Raw genomic sequence first — 19,257 nt, forward strand, 5'->3', positions numbered from 1 at the left:
CCGAAAGAAATAATAGTCCCGCACACATCATGTCAGTATCACATGGTAAGTGAATTTAAAAGTCCCATTCATGATCAAACACAATGACATTGAAAACAATGTCAATGTTGGTTTTTGATTGAATAGCATGGGGGAAAAGTGACTTTTAATTGATAGTCTGTTATCGTATCAAACCTCTGCTAGTACTACATTAAGTCCAGTTCAGTCAGTTTTTGGTAATCCTGACTGGCGTTCAATGGTAGGATTACTATTGCTATACTATTTCTATTGGGGGAAACACTATTAGGATAGTTTAACTAATGCAGACAACTATTGCAATTGTATTGCATTCTGAATTATATTAAATTCAATCTATGAATTGGACTCCATGTCGTACATCTGGAGCAGTTTTGGTTTAGAGTCATTTCCCCTTGCTAGTGTCAGTGACAATGGAACTAATTCATGCACCATGTGATACCCGTTAACATGTATCTCTATAGTGGTAATTGAAGGTAACTCTTTGTAATCTTCCCGCTAAAATAACGTTAGTGTGGGATATCATTTTCTGACGTCATTCCAACACCAATAGAAACATAAGTCCCCGACAAACGTAATCAGGTATTATGTGGTATATGAATTAGTCTCATTCATGATCAAACACACTGACATTGAGAACAAAGTCAGTGTTTGTTTTTGAATGAATAGCATGCACAAAAAGTGACTTTTAATCGATAGTCTGTTATCGTATCAAACCTCTGGGAGTTCTACATTTAAGTCCAGTTCAGTCAGTTTTTGGTAATCCTGACTGGTGTTCAATGGTAGGATTACTATTGCTATACTATTTCTATTGGGGGAAACACTATTAGGATAGTTTAACTAATGCAGACAACTATTGCAATTGTATTGCATTCTGAATTCTATTAAATTCAGTGTATGAATTGGACGTCATGTCGTACATATGGAGCAGTTTTGGTTTCAAGTTACTTCCCTTTGCTAGTGTCAGTGACAAGGGAACTAATTCACCTACCATATGATACCCGTTAACATTTGTGCGGGACCTGTATCTCTATAGTGGTAATCTTCCCGCTAAGATAACGTTAGTGTGGGATATCATATTATGACGTCGTCCATCACAAACGTTAACAGGTATCACGTGGTATGTGAATTAGTCTCATTCATGATCAAACACACTGACATTAAGAACAATGTCAGTGTTTGTTTTTGATTGAATAGCATGCGAAAAAAGTGACTTTTGATAACGACTTTTAGTCTGGTATCGTATTAAACCTTTGCGAGTACTTCGTTTTAATCCAGTCTAGTCCGCTAAACCTGCCTATATTATTAGGCTTTTTAATTATTTTTTTGCCTAATGTATATTAGACAAAAACAAAACAAATTAAAAAAGCCTAATAATATAAGCAGGTTTAGCGGACTAAATCCAGTCCAATCCGTTTCAGGTAATTCTAACTGGTGTTCAATGGTAGGAGGACAATCCCCTACAATTTTAACCATTGTAATACTATTGTGTAACAGGGTGCAGGATTTATAATAAATTCAGTCACTGCATCTGCCAGGCATCGACCACGGGACCTCTAAATTACAAGTCTGACGCTCAACAGATCGAGCTAAAGAGAAGTTTTCTCTAGCGGAGTGGTATATTGTTCCTAGTATTGGCCAGGGTTGCAACTGCTATTGCGAGGGTAAAAGAACACTATTGGGATAGTTAACAAATCAGACTACACTTGCAATAGTTTTGCAATAGAATTGCATTCTTAATTCTATTTAATTAGTCAATGAATTGGACGTGATGTCGTACATCCGGTGCAGTGTCCGATTAGAGTGTACTTCCCTTTGCTTGTGTCAGTGACAATGAGAGTAATTCACGTATCATGTCATATCAGATAATGGCGTTAAAATGACGTTAGCACAGGATATCATCTTTTGACGTCATTCCATCACCGATAGAAATAATAGTCCCGCACACATCATGTCAGTATCACATGGTAAGTGAATTTAAAAGTCCCATTCATGATCAAACACAATGACATTGAAAAACAATGTCATGTTGGTTTTTGATTGAATAGCATGGGGGAAAAGTGACTTTTAATTGATAGTCTGTTATCGTATCAAACCTCTGCTAGTACTACATTAAGTCCAGTTCAGTCAGTTTTTGGTAATCCTGACTGGCGTTCAATGGTAGGATCACTGTTGCAATACTATTTATACTGGGGAACCACTATTGGGACGGTGGTTTAACTAATGCATACTACTATTGCAATAGTATTGCATTCTGAATTATATTAAATTCAATCTATGAATTGGACTCCATGTCGTACATCTGGAGCAGTTTTGGTTTAGAGTCATTTCCCCTTGCTAGTGTCAGTGACAATGGAACTAATTCATGCACCATGTGATACCCGTTAACATGTATCTCTATAGTGGTAATTGAAGGTAACTCTTTGTAATCTTCCCGCTAAAATAACGTTAGTGTGGGATATCATTTTCTGACGTCATTCCAACACCAATAGAAACATAAGTCCCCGACAAACGTAATCAGGTATTATGTGGTATATGAATTAGTCTCATTCATGATCAAACACACTGACATTGAGAACAATGTCAGTGTTTGTTTTTGAATGAATAGCATGCACAAAAAGTGACTTTTAATCGATAGTCTGTTATCTTATCAAACCTCTGGGAGTACTACATTTAAGTCCAGTTCAGTCAGTTTTTGGTAATCCTGACTGGTGTTCAATGGTAGGATTACTATTGCTATACTATTTCTATTGGGGGAAACACTATTAGGATAGTTTAACTAATGCAGACAACTATTGCAATTGTATTGCATTCTGAATTCTATTAAATTCAGTGTATGAATTGGACGTCATGTCGTACATATGGAGCAGTTTTGGTTTCAAGTTACTTCCCTTTGCTAGTGTCAGTGACAAGGGAACTAATTCACCTACCATATGATACCCGTTAACATTTGTGCGGGACCTGTATCTCTATAGTGGTAATCTTCCCGCTAAGATAACGTTAGTGTGGGATATCATATTATGACGTCGTCCATCACAAACGTTAACAGGTATCACGTGGTATGTGAATTAGTCTCATTCATGATCAAACACACTGACATTGAGAACAATGTCAGTGTTTGTTTTTGATTGAATAGCATGTGGAAAAAGTGCATTTTGATAACGACTTTTAGTCTGGTATCGTATTAAACCTTTGCGAGTACTTCGTTTTAATCCAGTCTAGTCCGCTAAACCTGCCTATATTATTAGGCTTTTTAATTATTTTTTTTTGCCTAATGTATATTAGACAAAAACAAAACAAATTAAAAGAGCCTAATAATATAAGCAGGTTTAGCGGACTAAATCCAGTCCAATCCGTTTCAGGTAATTCTAACTGGTGTTCAATGGTAGGAGGACAATCCCCTACAATTTTAACCATTGTAATACTATTGTGTAACAGGGTGCAGGATTTATAATAAATTCAGTCACTGCATCTGCCAGGGATCGACCACGGGACCTCTAAATTACAAGTCTGACGCTCAACAGATCGAGCTAAAGAGAAGTTTTCTCTAGCGGAGTGGTATATTGTTCCTAGTATTGGCCAGGGTTGCAACTGCTATTGCGAGGGTAAAAGAACACTATTGGGATAGTTAACAAATCAGACTACACTTGCAATAGTTTTGCAATAGAATTGCATTCTTAATTCTATTTAATTCAGTCAATGATTTGGACGTCATGTCGTACATCCGGTGCAGTGTCCGTTTAGAGTGTACTTCCCTTTGTTTGTGCCAGTGACAATGAGAGTAATTCACATACCATGTCATATCAGATAATGGCGTTGAAATGACGTTAGCACAGGATATCATCTTTTGACGTCATTCCATCACCGATAGAAATAATAGTCCCGCACACATCATGTCAGTATCACATGGTAAGTGAATTTAAAAGTCCCATTCATGATCAAACACAATGACATTGAAAACAATGTCATTGTTGGTTTTTGATTGAATAGCATGGGGGAAAAGTGACTTTTAATTGATAGTCTGTTATCGTATCAAACCTCTGCTAGTACTACATTAAGTCCAGTTCAGTCAGTTTTTGGTAATCCTGACTGGCGTCCAATGGTAGGATCACTGTTGCAATACTATTTATACTGGGGAACCACTATTGGGACGGTGGTTTAACTAATGCATACTACTATTGCAATAGTATTGCATTCTGAATTATATTAAATTCAATCTATGAATTGGACTCCATGTCGTACATCTGGAGCAGTTTTGGTTTAGAGTCATTTCCCCTTGCTAGTGTCAGTGACAATGGAACTAATTCATGCACCATGTGATACCCGTTAACATGTATCTCTATAGTGGTAATTGAAGGTAACTCTTTGTAATCTTCCCGCTAAAATAACGTTAGTGTGGGATATCATTTTCTGACGTCATTCCAACACCAATAGAAACATAAGTCCCCGACAAACGTAATCAGGTATTATGTGGTATATGAATTAGTTTCATTCATGATCAAACCCACTGACATTGAGAACAATGTCAGTGTTTGTTTTTGAATGAATAGCATGCACAAAAAGTGACTTTTAATCGATAGTCTGTTATCTTATCAAACCTCTGCGAGTACTACATTTAAGTCCAGTTCAGTCAGTTTTTGGTAATCCTGACTGGTGTTCAATGGTAGGATTACTATTGCTATACTATTTCTATTGGGGGAAACACTATTAGGATAGTTTAACTAATGCAGACAACTATTGCAATTGTATTGCATTCTGAATTCTATTAAATTCAGTGTATGAATTGGACGTCATGTCGTACATATGGAGCAGTTTTGGTTTCAAGTTACTTCCCTTTGCTAGTGTCAGTGACAAGGGAACTAATTCACCTACCATATGATACCCGTTAACATTTGTGCGGGACCTGTATCTCTATAGTGGTAATCTTCCCGCTAAGATAACGTTAGTGTGGGATATCATATTATGACGTCGTCCATCACAAACGTTAACAGGTATCACGTGGTATGTGAATTAGTCTCATTCATGATCAAACACACTGACATTGAGAACAATGTCAGTGTTTGTTTTTGATTGAATAGCATGTGGAAAAAGTGCATTTTGATAACGACTTTTAGTCTGGTATCGTATTAAACCTTTGCGAGTACTTCGTTTTAATCCAGTCTAGTCCGCTAAACCTGCCTATATTATTAGGCTTTTTAATTATTTTTTGCCTAATGTATATTAGACAAAAACAAAACAAATTAAAAGAGCCTAATAATATAAGCAGGTTTAGCGGACTAAATCCAGTCCAATCCGTTTCAGGTAATTCTAACTGGTGTTCAATGGTAGGAGGACAATCCCCTACAATTTTAACCATTGTAATACTATTGTGTAACAGGGTGCAGGATTTATAATAAATTCAGTCACTGCATCTGCCAGGGATCGACCACGGGACCTCTAAATTACAAGTCTGACGCTCAACAGATCGAGCTAAAGAGAAGTTTTCTCTAGCGGAGTGGTATATTGTTCCTAGTATTGGCCAGGGTTGCAACTGCTATTGCGAGGGTAAAAGAACACTATTGGGATAGTTAACAAATCAGACTACACTTGCAATAGTTTTGCAATAGAATTGCATTCTTAATTCTATTTAATTCAGTCAATGATTTGGACGTCATGTCGTACATCCGGTGCAGTGTCCGTTTAGAGTGTACTTCCCTTTGTTTGTGCCAGTGACAATGAGAGTAATTCACATACCATGTCATATCAGATAATGGCGTTGAAATGACGTTAGCACAGGATATCATCTTTTGACGTCATTCCATCACCGATAGAAATAATAGTCCCGCACACATCATGTCAGTATCACATGGTAAGTGAATTTAAAAGTCCCATTCATGATCAAACACAATGACATTGAAAACAATGTCATTGTTGGTTTTTGATTGAATAGCATGGGGGAAAAGTGACTTTTAATTGATAGTCTGTTATCGTATCAAACCTCTGCTAGTACTACATTAAGTCCAGTTCAGTCAGTTTTTGGTAATCCTGACTGGCGTCCAATGGTAGGATCACTGTTGCAATACTATTTATACTGGGGAACCACTATTGGGACGGTGGTTTAACTAATGCATACTACTATTGCAATAGTATTGCATTCTGAATTATATTAAATTCAATCTATGAATTGGACTCCATGTCGTACATCTGGAGCAGTTTTGGTTTAGAGTCATTTCCCCTTGCTAGTGTCAGTGACAATGGAACTAATTCATGCACCATGTGATACCCGTTAACATGTATCTCTATAGTGGTAATTGAAGGTAACTCTTTGTAATCTTCCCGCTAAAATAACGTTAGTGTGGGATATCATTTTCTGACGTCATTCCAACACCAATAGAAACATAAGTCCCCGACAAACGTAATCAGGTATTATGTGGTATATGAATTAGTCTCATTCATGATCAAACACACTGGCATTGAGAACAATGTCAGTGTTTGTTTTTGAATGAATAGCATGCACAAAAAGTGACTTTTAATCGATAGTCTGTTATCTTATCAAACCTCTGGGAGTACTACATTTAAGTCCAGTTCAGTCAGTTTTTGGTAATCCTGACTGGTGTTCAATGGTAGGATTACTATTGCTATACTATTTCTATTGGGGGAAACACTATTAGGATAGTTTAACTAATGCAGACAACTATTGCAATTGTATTGCATTCTGAATTCTATTAAATTCAGTGTATGAATTGGACGTCATGTCGTACATATGGAGCAGTTTTGGTTTCAAGTTACTTCCCTTTGCTAGTGTCAGTGACAAGGGAACTAATTCACCTACCATATGATACCCGTTAACATTTGTGCGGGACCTGTATCTCTATAGTGGTAATCTTCCCGCTAAGATAACGTTAGTGTGGGATATCATATTATGACGTCGTCCATCACAAACGTTAACAGGTATCACGTGGTATGTGAATTAGTCTCATTCATGATCAAACACACTGACATTGAGAACAATGTCAGTGTTTGTTTTTGATTGAATAGCATGTGGAAAAAGTGCATTTTGATAACGACTTTTAGTCTGGTATCGTATTAAACCTTTGCGAGTACTTCGTTTTAATCCAGTCTAGTCCGCTAAACCTGCCTATATTATTAGGCTTTTTAATTATTTTTTTGCCTAATGTATATTAGACAAAAACAAAACAAATTAAAAAAGCCTAATAATATAAGCAGGTTTAGCGGACTAAATCCAGTCCAATCCGTTTCAGGTAATTCTAACTGGTGTTCAATGGTAGGAGGACAATCCCCTACAATTTTAACCATTGTAATACTATTGTGTAACAGGGTGCAGGATTTATAATAAATTCAGTCACTGCATCTGCCAGGGATCGACCACGGGACCTCTAAATTACAAGTCTGACGCTCAACAGATCGAGCTAAAGAGAAGTTTTCTCTAGCGGAGTGGTATATTGTTCCTAGTATTGGCCAGGGTTGCAACTGCTATTGCGAGGGTAAAAGAACACTATTGGGATAGTTAACAAATCAGACTACACTTGCAATAGTTTTGCAATAGAATTGCATTCTTAATTCTATTTAATTCAGTCAATGATTTGGACGTCATGTCGTACATCCGGTGCAGTGTCCGTTTAGAGTGTACTTCCCTTTGTTTGTGTCAGTGACAATGAGAGTAATTCACGTACCATGTCATATCAGATAATGGCGTTGAAATGACGTTAGCACAGGATATCATCTTTTGACGTCATTCCATCACCGATAGAAATAATAGTCCCGCACACATCATGTCAGTATCACATGGTAAGTGAATTTAAAAGTCCCATTCATGATCAAACACAATGACATTGAAAACAATGTCAATGTTGGTTTTTGATTGAATAGCATGGGGGAAAAGTGACTTTTAATTGATAGTCTGTTATCGTATCAAACCTCTGCTAGTACTACATTAAGTCCAGTTCAGTCAGTTTTTGGTAATCCTGACTGGCGTCCAATGGTAGGATCACTGTTGCAATACTATTTATACTGGGGAACCACTATTGGGACGGTGGTTTAACTAATGCATACTACTATTGCAATAGTATTGCATTCTGAATTATATTAAATTCAATCTATGAATTGGACTCCATGTCGTACATCTGGAGCAGTTTTGGTTTAGAGTCATTTCCCCTTGCTAGTGTCAGTGACAATGGAACTAATTCATGCACCATGTGATACCCGTTAACATGTATCTCTATAGTGGTAATTGAAGGTAACTCTTTGTAATCTTCCCGCTAAAATAACGTTAGTGTGGGATATCTTTTTTCTGACGTCATTCCAACACCAATAGAAACATAAGTCCCCGACAAACGTAATCAGGTATTATGTGGTATATGAATTAGTCTCATTCATGATCAAACCCACTGACATTGAGAACAATGTCAGTGTTTGTTTTTTTGAATGAATAGCATGCACAAAAAGTGACTTTTAATCGATAGTCTGTTATCGTATCAAACCTCTGCGAGTACTACATTTAAGTCCAGTTCAGTCAGTTTTTGGTAATCCTGACTGGTGTTCAATGGTAGGATTACTATTGCTATACTATTTCTATTGGGGGAAACACTATTAGGATAGTTTAACTAATGCAGACAACTATTGCAATTGTATTGCATTCTGAATTCTATTAAATTCAGTGTATGAATTGGACGTCATGTCGTACATATGGAGCAGTTTTGGTTTCAAGTTACTTCCCTTTGCTAGTGTCAGTGACAATGGAACTAATTCACCTACCATATGATACCCGTTAACATTTGTGCGGGACCTGTATCTCTATAGTGGTAATCTTCCCGCTAAGATAACGTTAGTGTGGGATATCATATTATGACGTCGTCCATCACAAACGTTAACAGGTATCACGTGGTATGTGAATTAGTCTCATTCATGATCAAACACACTGACATTGAGAACAATGTCAGTGTTTGTTTTTGATTGAATAGCATGTGGAAAAAGTGCATTTTGATAACGACTTTTAGTCTGGTATCGTATTAAACCTTTGCGAGTACTTCGTTTTAATCCAGTCTAGTCCGCTAAACCTGCCTATATTATTAGGCTTTTTAAATTTTTTTTTGCCGAATGTATATTAGACAAAAACAAAACAAATTAAAAAAGCCTAATAATATAAGCAGGTTTAGCGGACTAAATCCAGTCCAATCCGTTTCAGGTAATTCTAACTGGTGTTCAATGGTAGGAGGACAATCCCCTACAATTTTAACCATTGTAATACTATTGTGTAACAGGGTGCAGGATTTATAATAAATTCAGTCACTGCATCTGCCAGGGATCGACCACGGGACCTCTAAATTACAAGTCTGACGCTCAACAGATCGAGCTAAAGAGAAGTTTTCTCTAGCGGAGTGGTATATTGTTCCTAGTATTGGCCAGGGTTGCAACTGCTATTGCGAGGGGAAAAGAACACTATTGGGATAGTTAACAAATCAGACTACACTTGCAATAGTTTTGCAATAGAATTGCATTCTTAATTCTATTTAATTCAGTCAATGAATTGGACGTCATGTCGTACATCCGGTGCAGTGTCCGTTTAGAGTGTACTTCCCTTTGTTTGTGTCAGTGACAATGAGAGTAATTCACGTACCATGTCATATCAGATAATGGCGTTGAAATGACGTTAGCACAGGATATCATCTTTTGACGTCATTCCATCACCGATAGAAATAATAGTCCCGCACACATCATGTCAGTATCACATGGTAAGTGAATTTAAAAGTCCCATTCATGATCAAACACAATGACATTGAAAACAATGTCAATGTTGGTTTTTGATTGAATAGCATGGGGGAAAAGTGACTTTTAATTGATAGTCTGTTATCGTATCAAACCTCTGCTAGTACTACATTAAGTCCAGTTCAGTCAGTTTTTGGTAATCCTGACTGGCGTCCAATGGTAGGATCACTGTTGCAATACTATTTATACTGGGGAACCACTATTGGGACGGTGGTTTAACTAATGCATACTACTATTGCAATAGTATTGCATTCTGAATTATATTAAATTCAATCTATGAATTGGACTCCATGTCGTACATCTGGAGCAGTTTTGGTTTAGAGTCATTTCCCCTTGCTAGTGTCAGTGACAATGGAACTAATTCATGCACCATGTGATACCCGTTAACATGTATCTCTATAGTGGTAATTGAAGGTAACTCTTTGTAATCTTCCCGCTAAAATAACGTTAGTGTGGGATATCATTTTCTGACGTCATTCCAACACCAATAGAAACATACGTCCCCGACAAACGTAATCAGGTATTATGTGGTATATGAATTAGTCTCATTCATGATCAAACACACTGGCATTGAGAACAATGTCAGTGTTTGTTTTTGATTGAATAGCATGCGGAAAAAGTGACTTTTAATCGATAGTCTGTTATCGTATCAAACCTCTGCGAGTACTACATTAAGTCCAGTTCAGTCAGTTTTTGGTAATCCTGACTGGTGTTCAATGGTAGGATTACTATTGCTATACTATTTCTATTGGGGGAAACACTATTAGGATAGTTTAACTAATGCAGACAACTATTGCAATTGTATTGCATTCTGAATTCTATTAAATTCAGTGTATGAATTGGACGTCATGTCGTACATATGGAGCAGTTTTGGTTTCAAGTTACTTCCCTTTGCTAGTGTCAGTGACAATGGAACTAATTCACCTACCATATGATACCCGTTAACATTTGTGCAGGACCTGTATCTCTATAGTGGTAATTAAACGTAACTTTTTGGTAATCTTCCCGCTAAAATAACGTTAGTGTGGGATATCATATTATGACGTCGTCCATCACAAACGTTAACAGGTATCACGTGGTATGTGAATTAGTCTCATTCATGATCAAACACACTGACATTGAGAACAATGTCAGTGTTTGTTTTTGATTGAATAGCATGTGGAAAAAGTGACTTTTGATAACGACTTTTAGTCTATTATTGTATAAAACCTTTGCGAGTTGCGAGTTAATCCAGTCTAGTCCGTAAATTCAGTTTAATTAATTCTAACTGGTGTTCAATGGTAGGAGGACTATCCCCTACAATTTTAATCATTGCAATACTATTGTGTAACAGGGTGCAGGATTTATAATAAATTTAATCACTCCCTCTGCCAGGCATCGAACATTGGACCTCTAAATTACTAGTCTGACGCTCAACCGATCCAGCTAAAGAGAAGTTTTCTCTAGCGGAGTGGTATATTGTTCCTAGTATTGACCAGGGTTGCAACTGCTATTGCGAGAGGAAAAGAACACTATTGGGATAGTTAACAAATCAGACTACAGTTGCAAAAGTTTTGCGATAGTATTGCATTCTTAATTCTATTTAATTCAGTCAATGAACTGGGCGTCATGTCGTACATCCGGTTGCAGTTCTGTTTAGAGTTACTTCCCTTTGCTTGTGTCAATGACAATAGGAATAATTCACGTACCACGTTATATCAGATGATGGCGTTGAAATGACGTTAGCACAGGATATCATCTGTTGACGTCATTCCATCACCAAGAGAAATAATAGCTCCGCATAAACCTTGTCAGGTATCACATGGTACGTGTATTTAAAAGTTTCATTCATGATCAAACACACTGACATTGAAAACAATGTCGGTGTTTGTTTTTGATTGAATAGCATGGGGGACTTCTAATTGATAGTCTGTTATCGTATCAAACCTCTGCTAGTACTAGATATAAGTCCAGTTCAGTCAGTTTTGGTAATCCTGACTGGCGTTCAATGGTTGGATTACTATTGCAATACAATTTGTACTAGGGAACCACTATTGGGACTGTTTAACTAATGCAGACTACTATTGCAATAGTATTGCATTCTGAATTCTATTAAATTCAATCTATGAATTGGACTCCATGTCGTACATCTGGAGCAGTTTTGGTTTGGAGTCATTTCCCCTTGCTAGTGTCAGTGACAATGGAACTAATTCATTCAAAGTCACTTTTTTTCCGCATGCTATTCAATCAAAAACAAACACTGACATTGTTCTCAATGTCAGTGTGTTTGATCATGATTGAGACTAATTCACATACCACGTGATACCTGTTAACGTTTGTGGGGGACTTCTGTTTCTATTGGTGATTGTATGGCGTCAAAATATGACATCCCACACTAACGTTATTTTAGCGGGAAGATTCCAAAGAGTTACCTTCAATTACCACTATAGAGATACATGTTAACGGTTATCACATGGTGCGTGAATTAGCTCCATTGTCACTGACACTAGCAAGAGTGAAAATCGATCTCTAAACCAAAAGATGCTCTCAGGATGGACGACATGACGTCTTTATTCTTAGATTGTATTTAATAGAATTCCGGATAGGGCAATAACCATAAGCAATAGTTAGTCTGCAATAGTTTTTAATACGTCCCATTAGTGGTTCACCTCACATACTATAAATAGTTTTGCTACTAGTAATTGTCCTTCACATTTGACGCCCTAGTTCTAGGGTTACCAAAAACGGTGGATGAACTGATCTTTAATGTAAGTTCTCGCAGAAACGTATTACATGTATTACCGTGGTATATTGTAATTAAGGTCCCATTCATGAATATTTACACACTGACTTTGAGTTACCAAGTCTGTGTGTGTTTTTTGATTGAATAGCATGACTTGAAAAAGTGACTTATACTTTTGATTGGATATTCTTTGTTTTCGATCATATCACAAACATACTGCGTAGATATCCTCTTTTTTGTCCGGTTCATGTCAGTACTCCATACGGATACTACCAGTCAAATGGTGATGAAGTCAATTGTTGACGGACGGAAAGGGACGACGGACGCCACGGTATCGCATGAGGTTCAGACCTGGTGAGCTAATAAAACATGAGTTTCGAAGCGTTTGTATTTTTTTATAAATATTTTGAGTTTAAAAAAATCTAAATAACCATAGTATTACAAACCTAATGAGCACAACCAAGGCATTCGTTTGATAGATCATTTATTCAAAAATAGCATTTTTTTTCTTAGGCTAGGGCTTGTACGATGTTTTCACCTATGGTCCAGCTATTCATTCTGGAGTCCAAGCATTGGTCTTAAATCGATTTAAATATGATTGTCTTATTTATGTACTCTCGTTATTACTTATCTGACCTTTTAAAATTAAGGTTCAAAATGTAAATTTCGTGGATTTTATAACGATTCGCACATTCACAAGCATGTGACCTATTACGGATTATAAATGGACCGAAAGTCACAAAACATCCATTCCAGCCCAAATAAAAAAAATATCACAGTCGAAGTCGATATACGTATACACATTTACAAACTAGTTTTAGAGAATATGTAATACATAAAAAACAAACAGAACAGATATTACTACAAAGAACACAATAAGAAATATGGATTCCTAATTCATTAACAGCTGCCAATATACAGGATATCACTCCTGCATAATTTTCACTTTAATCACGATTTGCACGAGAGGCATTTTTGTTAAATGCAATGGATAATTATCTGGATTTTAGTGCAACGTTGGAATTGGACAAAAATAGTAATCAATTTGAAAATATAACTTAATGCCAGTACCAGTTGTATCCATTTCTAGATGACTAAACCTTTATACACAAAATGACATTATGTAATAGTAAAGTAAATGATCTCAAGATGTCTTCTCTAGATACTTCTATCAAATAACTCATGTTGATTGTATGTAAATGACAACATTTTCTTCAACAAGAGGCCCAAGAGGCATTGACGGTAACCTGAATGCTGCTACAGAAAGAGCATTGCAACGTTGGTTCAAATCTGTAAAAAAGTATTTACGAATTAGAATAAACTTTAAAGTTGAACCTTCGTATTAGAATTTTTATTTTTTGTTTTTCATTTTGATAATTAGTGTATTATGTTACAAACCTTATGCTTAAAATTTCAATTTGCTTTGCCAACGTTAAACAACAAAACCAAACTGGAAGTCAATCAGTTTCAGTGATGTTATAAATTTCACTTTTTAATCCATGAAGATTATTTGGTTCTCATCAAACCTGTGAATTTAGAAGAAGATTTTTGAAATATTAGCCATTCTGACCCATTTCGGGCCCGCGCCCCTCTGGTCCCTGGGGGTCAGCCAGGACATGGTGTTAACATGCTATTTCAGGCTAATAATTCTCTAACCCAGTTAGACTCATTTCCTATTAAAAATAAGCAAATAATGTTCATAAACGCGTTTTCCTATATAAACTAATAGTAAATTTTGACTCCCTCTCCAGTGGAAAGACTTGATAGAAGACAACAGACAGGAAGAAATGGATGTGAGAAATGGACTTGACACGATTGTTGATCCACCACTTACACCACCACTTACACAACTGTAATCTGTAATTATCACACAGGCTCGGCTACTATTGATCAGTGTGATGAGTATACAAGGTCATCAACACAGAGAGGTCACTACAATTAAACCCTTAGTCAGTCAGTCACAGATGTATCCCTCTAATACAAGGTCATCAACACAGACAGGTCACTACAATTAAACCCTTAGTCAGTCAGTCACAGATGTATCCCTCTAATACAAGGTCATCAACACAGAGAGGTCACTACAATTAAACCCTTAGTCAGTCAGTCACAGATGTATCCCTCTAATACAAGGTCATCAACACAGAGAGGTCACTACAATTAAACCCTTAGTCAGTCAGTCACAGATGTATCCCTCTAATACAAGGTCATCAACAGAGAGAGGTCACTACAATTAAACCCTTAGTCAGTCAGTCGCAGATGTATCCCTCTAATACAAGGTCATCAACACAGAGAGGTCACTACAATTAAACTCTTAGTCAGTCAGTCACAGATGTATCCCTCTAATACAAGGTCATCAACACAGAGAGGTCACTACAATTAAACCCTTAGTCAGTCAGTCACAGATGTATCCCTCTAATACAAGGTCATCAACACAGAGAGGTCACTACAATTAAACTCTTAGTCAGTCAGTCGCAGATGTATCCCTCTAATACAAGGTCATCAACACAGAGAGGTCACTACAATTAAACCCTTAGTCAGTCAGTCACAGATGTATCCCTCTAATACAAGGTCATCAACACAGAGAGGTCAAACTCTAAATAACAATTCTAGTTTTTTTTAAATCAGAATCCACTTAGAAGTCATCCAAACTAGGTTTCAGCTGCATGTGTTTCCTTCTCATAAAGAAGTATTCTTTATCTTTTTGTTTTCAGACGTCCGTAGCCATTTATTGAGCTGAAGTGAAGCTGTGTTCTCCAAAAGGATAAGACTCCTCTGAAATGACCGTCTACCATTGTAAGCTGACAATAAGACTAAATATATCTATACTTACCACGCCATCAATATCCAGGACGGAGGTGTGGAGGTCAAGGTCACAACCTGCAACGAAACAAATACTCCATTTAAACACATGCTACCAAAATGTTTTAATTGATCATGTCCTATAGGAAACCATTATATCCACCTCTTACCAATTAATATCCACCTCTCAATAATCTATATCCATCCCTTATAACCAGTGAGACTCATTCATGTACCACGTGATACCTAATGTTACGTTTGTGCGGGATGTTTGTTTCTATTGGTGATGGAATGACATCAAATGATGTTATCGTGGGATCACGTCATTTCAGCGGGAAGATTACACAGAGTTAAGTTCTATCACCACTGGAGATACTAGTCCTCCACAAATATTATCGGGTATCACGTTCATATTCATCTCTCAATATGTTATATCCATCCCTTACCAATTCATTTCCACCTCTCAATACCAATTCATATCTACCTCTCAATAAGTTATATCCATCCCTCATCAATTCATATCCATCTCTCAATAAGTTATATCTATCCCTTATCAATTCATATCCACCTCTCAATAAGTTATATCCATCCCTTACCAATTCATATCCACATCTCAATAAGTTATATCCATCCCTCATCAATTCATATCCATCTCTCAATAAGTTATATCTATCCCTTATCAATTCATATCCACATCTCAATAAGTTATATCCATCCCTCATCAATTCATATCCACATCTCAATAAGTTATATCCATCCCTCGTCAATTCATATCCATCTCTCAATAAGTTATATCCATCCCTTACCAATTCATATCCACATCTCAATAATTTATATCCATCCCTTATCAATTCATATCCACATCTCAATAAGTTATATCCATCCCTCATCAATTCATATCCACATCTCAATAAGTTATATCCATCCCTTACCAATTCATATCCACATCTCAATAAGTTATATCCATCCCTCATCAATTCATATCCACATCTCAATAAGTTATATCCATTCCTCATCAATTCATATCCATCTCTCAATAAGTTATATCTATCCCTTATCAATTCATATCCACATCTCAATAAGTTATATCCATCCCTCATCAATTCATATCCACATCTCAATAAGTTATATCCATCCCTCATCAATTCATATCCATCTCTCAATAAGTTATATCCATCCCTTACCAATTCATATCCACATCTCAATAAGTTTATATCCACCCCTAAACAAATTCATATCTATATCCTCCTCTCAAGAAGTTATATATCCATCCTTATATCAATTCATATTCACCTCTCAATAAGTTATATCCATCCATCATCAATTCATATCCATACCTCAATAAGTTATATCCATCCCTTATCAATTCATATCCACATCTCAATAAGTTATATCCATCCCTCATCAATTCATATCCCCATCTCAATAAGTTATATCCATCCCTCATCAATTCATATCCACATCTCAATAAATTATATCCATCCCTCATCAATTCATATCCACATCTCAATAAATTATATCCATCCCTTATCAATTCATATCCATCTCTCAATAAGTTATATCTTTCCCTTATCAATTCATATCTACCTCTCAATAAGTTATATCCATCTCTTACTAATTCATATCCACCTCCTTTTATCTGAGAATAACCTCATTTATGGAACTCTGGATTACTCACTGAATATGTGTTTAACTATCTTAGATGTTAAGGTACATGTATAAATTATTGTGAGTCATTTTGATTGAAGAAATGTCATCTCTTTCGTCTTCTTATATGCTGGTGAAATTTAGAAGAATGTAATCATCATTGAACTCCGCTGAATTGTTCTGTTGTTTGATTTGACAATTCAAAGCCAACAAACCTAATTGTCAATAAGCGACCATTCTGTCTCAACACATTGTTTAAATTTGAAATTCTAACTGTTTGGTAATTGAACAGTGTTCAAATTAATTTTCTGATGAGTAGGCATAACCCAAACCATAATTGAATTGGAAGAAGTCAGCCATGTAAATTCTGGAGGAGAGCTATTTCTACACCATCTTCTTTGTTTCTCCTCCCAAATTTTGTACACCTAATGAAATCTTCACATCTGTCAACATAACCACAGGCCGGGAGCATCATCTGAGGATCGTGTCACTCAGAGCTACTAACATCATTAAATTGATACTGTTACTAGCAGTAAATGGAACAATTACGGACTAGATAACATTGTCGTTTAATCTGGTTAATCAAACACGATGTACTACTAGTGATTTATCAACCACACATCAGTTTGTTTCTATCTTATGTAAGAATTTAATCCTATACTTTAATAAAGAATCTGTATTTTTTCTCTTGGCAAAGACAATAAATATTTCATGTCAACATTTCAATGGTTGATTATGTAAACTTAAATTGAATTTTTATAACTCCACTGTCCAACTACAATTGCTTTCTTCAAAATGTTGGTAACCAAACGGTAAAACCATCTAAAATTTAGTTTCCGTTGGTTTCCATGGCAGCCTAACTTCCATCATTTTTTTTTATTGCAATATTGAAAATTTTCTCGATATGTTTTAAATTCTGCAGGATTAGCAGTAGTGGTACTAAGGTTACTACTGTACAGAGAACAAAAGTCACTAGGTTGGGAGTTGTGTAACATAAGCCGTCCATATTTAGACTGTTAATGAAACACCTTCTATCATAGATATGACACCATCGTTCATGTTTCCAATTAAACTAACATATAGATACATGTTTGTACATCAAACATTTACTTGGCTGATGACGTATCTCACTTGGTTGTACTTTCATAACCAAATGAGTTGTGATGTACTCTTTTGGTACATGTAAGACAGTTTGAAAGACTTACACAACCTGAAAAGTTTTCTGAAAATGCAACACAGACCTAAAACTGAACATGCATCTGAGAACTTTGCCCACGGTCCTGACATAATGACTGAGGATGGACAAAGATAGCCCGCTCTTATTTAAAAGCTCTACAAAACAACACTTGTGAATGTCAATTTATTCAGAAAACTTGAGATACATGGAAGGGATTTTTACCCACCGTGCTTCTTTGCATTTTGACCTTTATCGATGTGACAGCAGTTTTAAAATGGGAATTAAGGCACAACTAGAGCACTAGGAAAAAGCGGTTTAGGAGTTATAGCCCGGAAACGCTACACGAACGGACGGACGCACGGACGCACGGATGCACGGACGCACGGACAGAGCCCAAATCAATATCCCCCGCAAACGCTTAGAACAATGTCGATGTTTGTTTTTGATTGAATAGCATGGGAGAAAAGTGACTTTTGATAACGACTGTTAGTCTTTTATCGTATTAAACCTCTGCTAGTACATGTACTTCATTTTAGTCGGTTCAGTCAGTTTCAGGTAATTCTAACTGGTGTTCAATGGTAGGAGGACTATCCCCTACAATTTTAACTATTGCAATACTATTGTGTAGCAGGGTGCAGGATTGATAATAAATTCAAGCACTGCCTCTGCAATGGATCGAACACAGGAGCTCTGGATTACTAGTTTGACTTTCAACCGATCGCGCTAAGAGAAGTTATTTCTAGCGGATCGGTATATTGTTGCTAGTAGTGACCAGGGTTACAACTGCTTTTGCAAGGGGAAAACATTAATGGGATACAGGTTTTGCAGTTTTACGAATGCAGACAACAATTGCAATGGTATTGCAATAGTATTGCATTTTGAATTATATTTTATTCAGTCTATGAATTGGACGTCATGTCGTATATCTGGTGCAGTGTCCGTCTAGAGTTACTTCCCTTTGCTAGTGTCAGTGACAATGGGACTAATTCACGTACCAAGTGATACCCGATGATGGCGCTGAAATGACATTATCACAGGATATCATCATTTGATGTCATTCCATCACAAAAACAAAATAGTTTCGAACACATCTTGTCAGGTATCACATGGTACATGAATTTAAAAATCTCAT

General features: G+C 36.5%; 1 protein-coding gene across 1 annotated transcript in view; it reads right to left on the bottom strand.

Moving 5' to 3' along the window:
* The window catches only part of LOC138333020 (tRNA modification GTPase GTPBP3, mitochondrial-like), a 67,746-nt gene that overhangs the window by 30,178 nt on the left and 18,311 nt on the right, over window positions 1-19,257 (bottom strand). The gene's annotated exons all lie outside the window — the stretch shown is intronic.

The sequence above is a fragment of the Argopecten irradians genome, chromosome 10 (genome assembly GCF_041381155.1).
Source record: "Argopecten irradians isolate NY chromosome 10, Ai_NY, whole genome shotgun sequence".
Taxonomy (NCBI): Eukaryota; Metazoa; Mollusca; class Bivalvia; order Pectinida; family Pectinidae; genus Argopecten; species Argopecten irradians.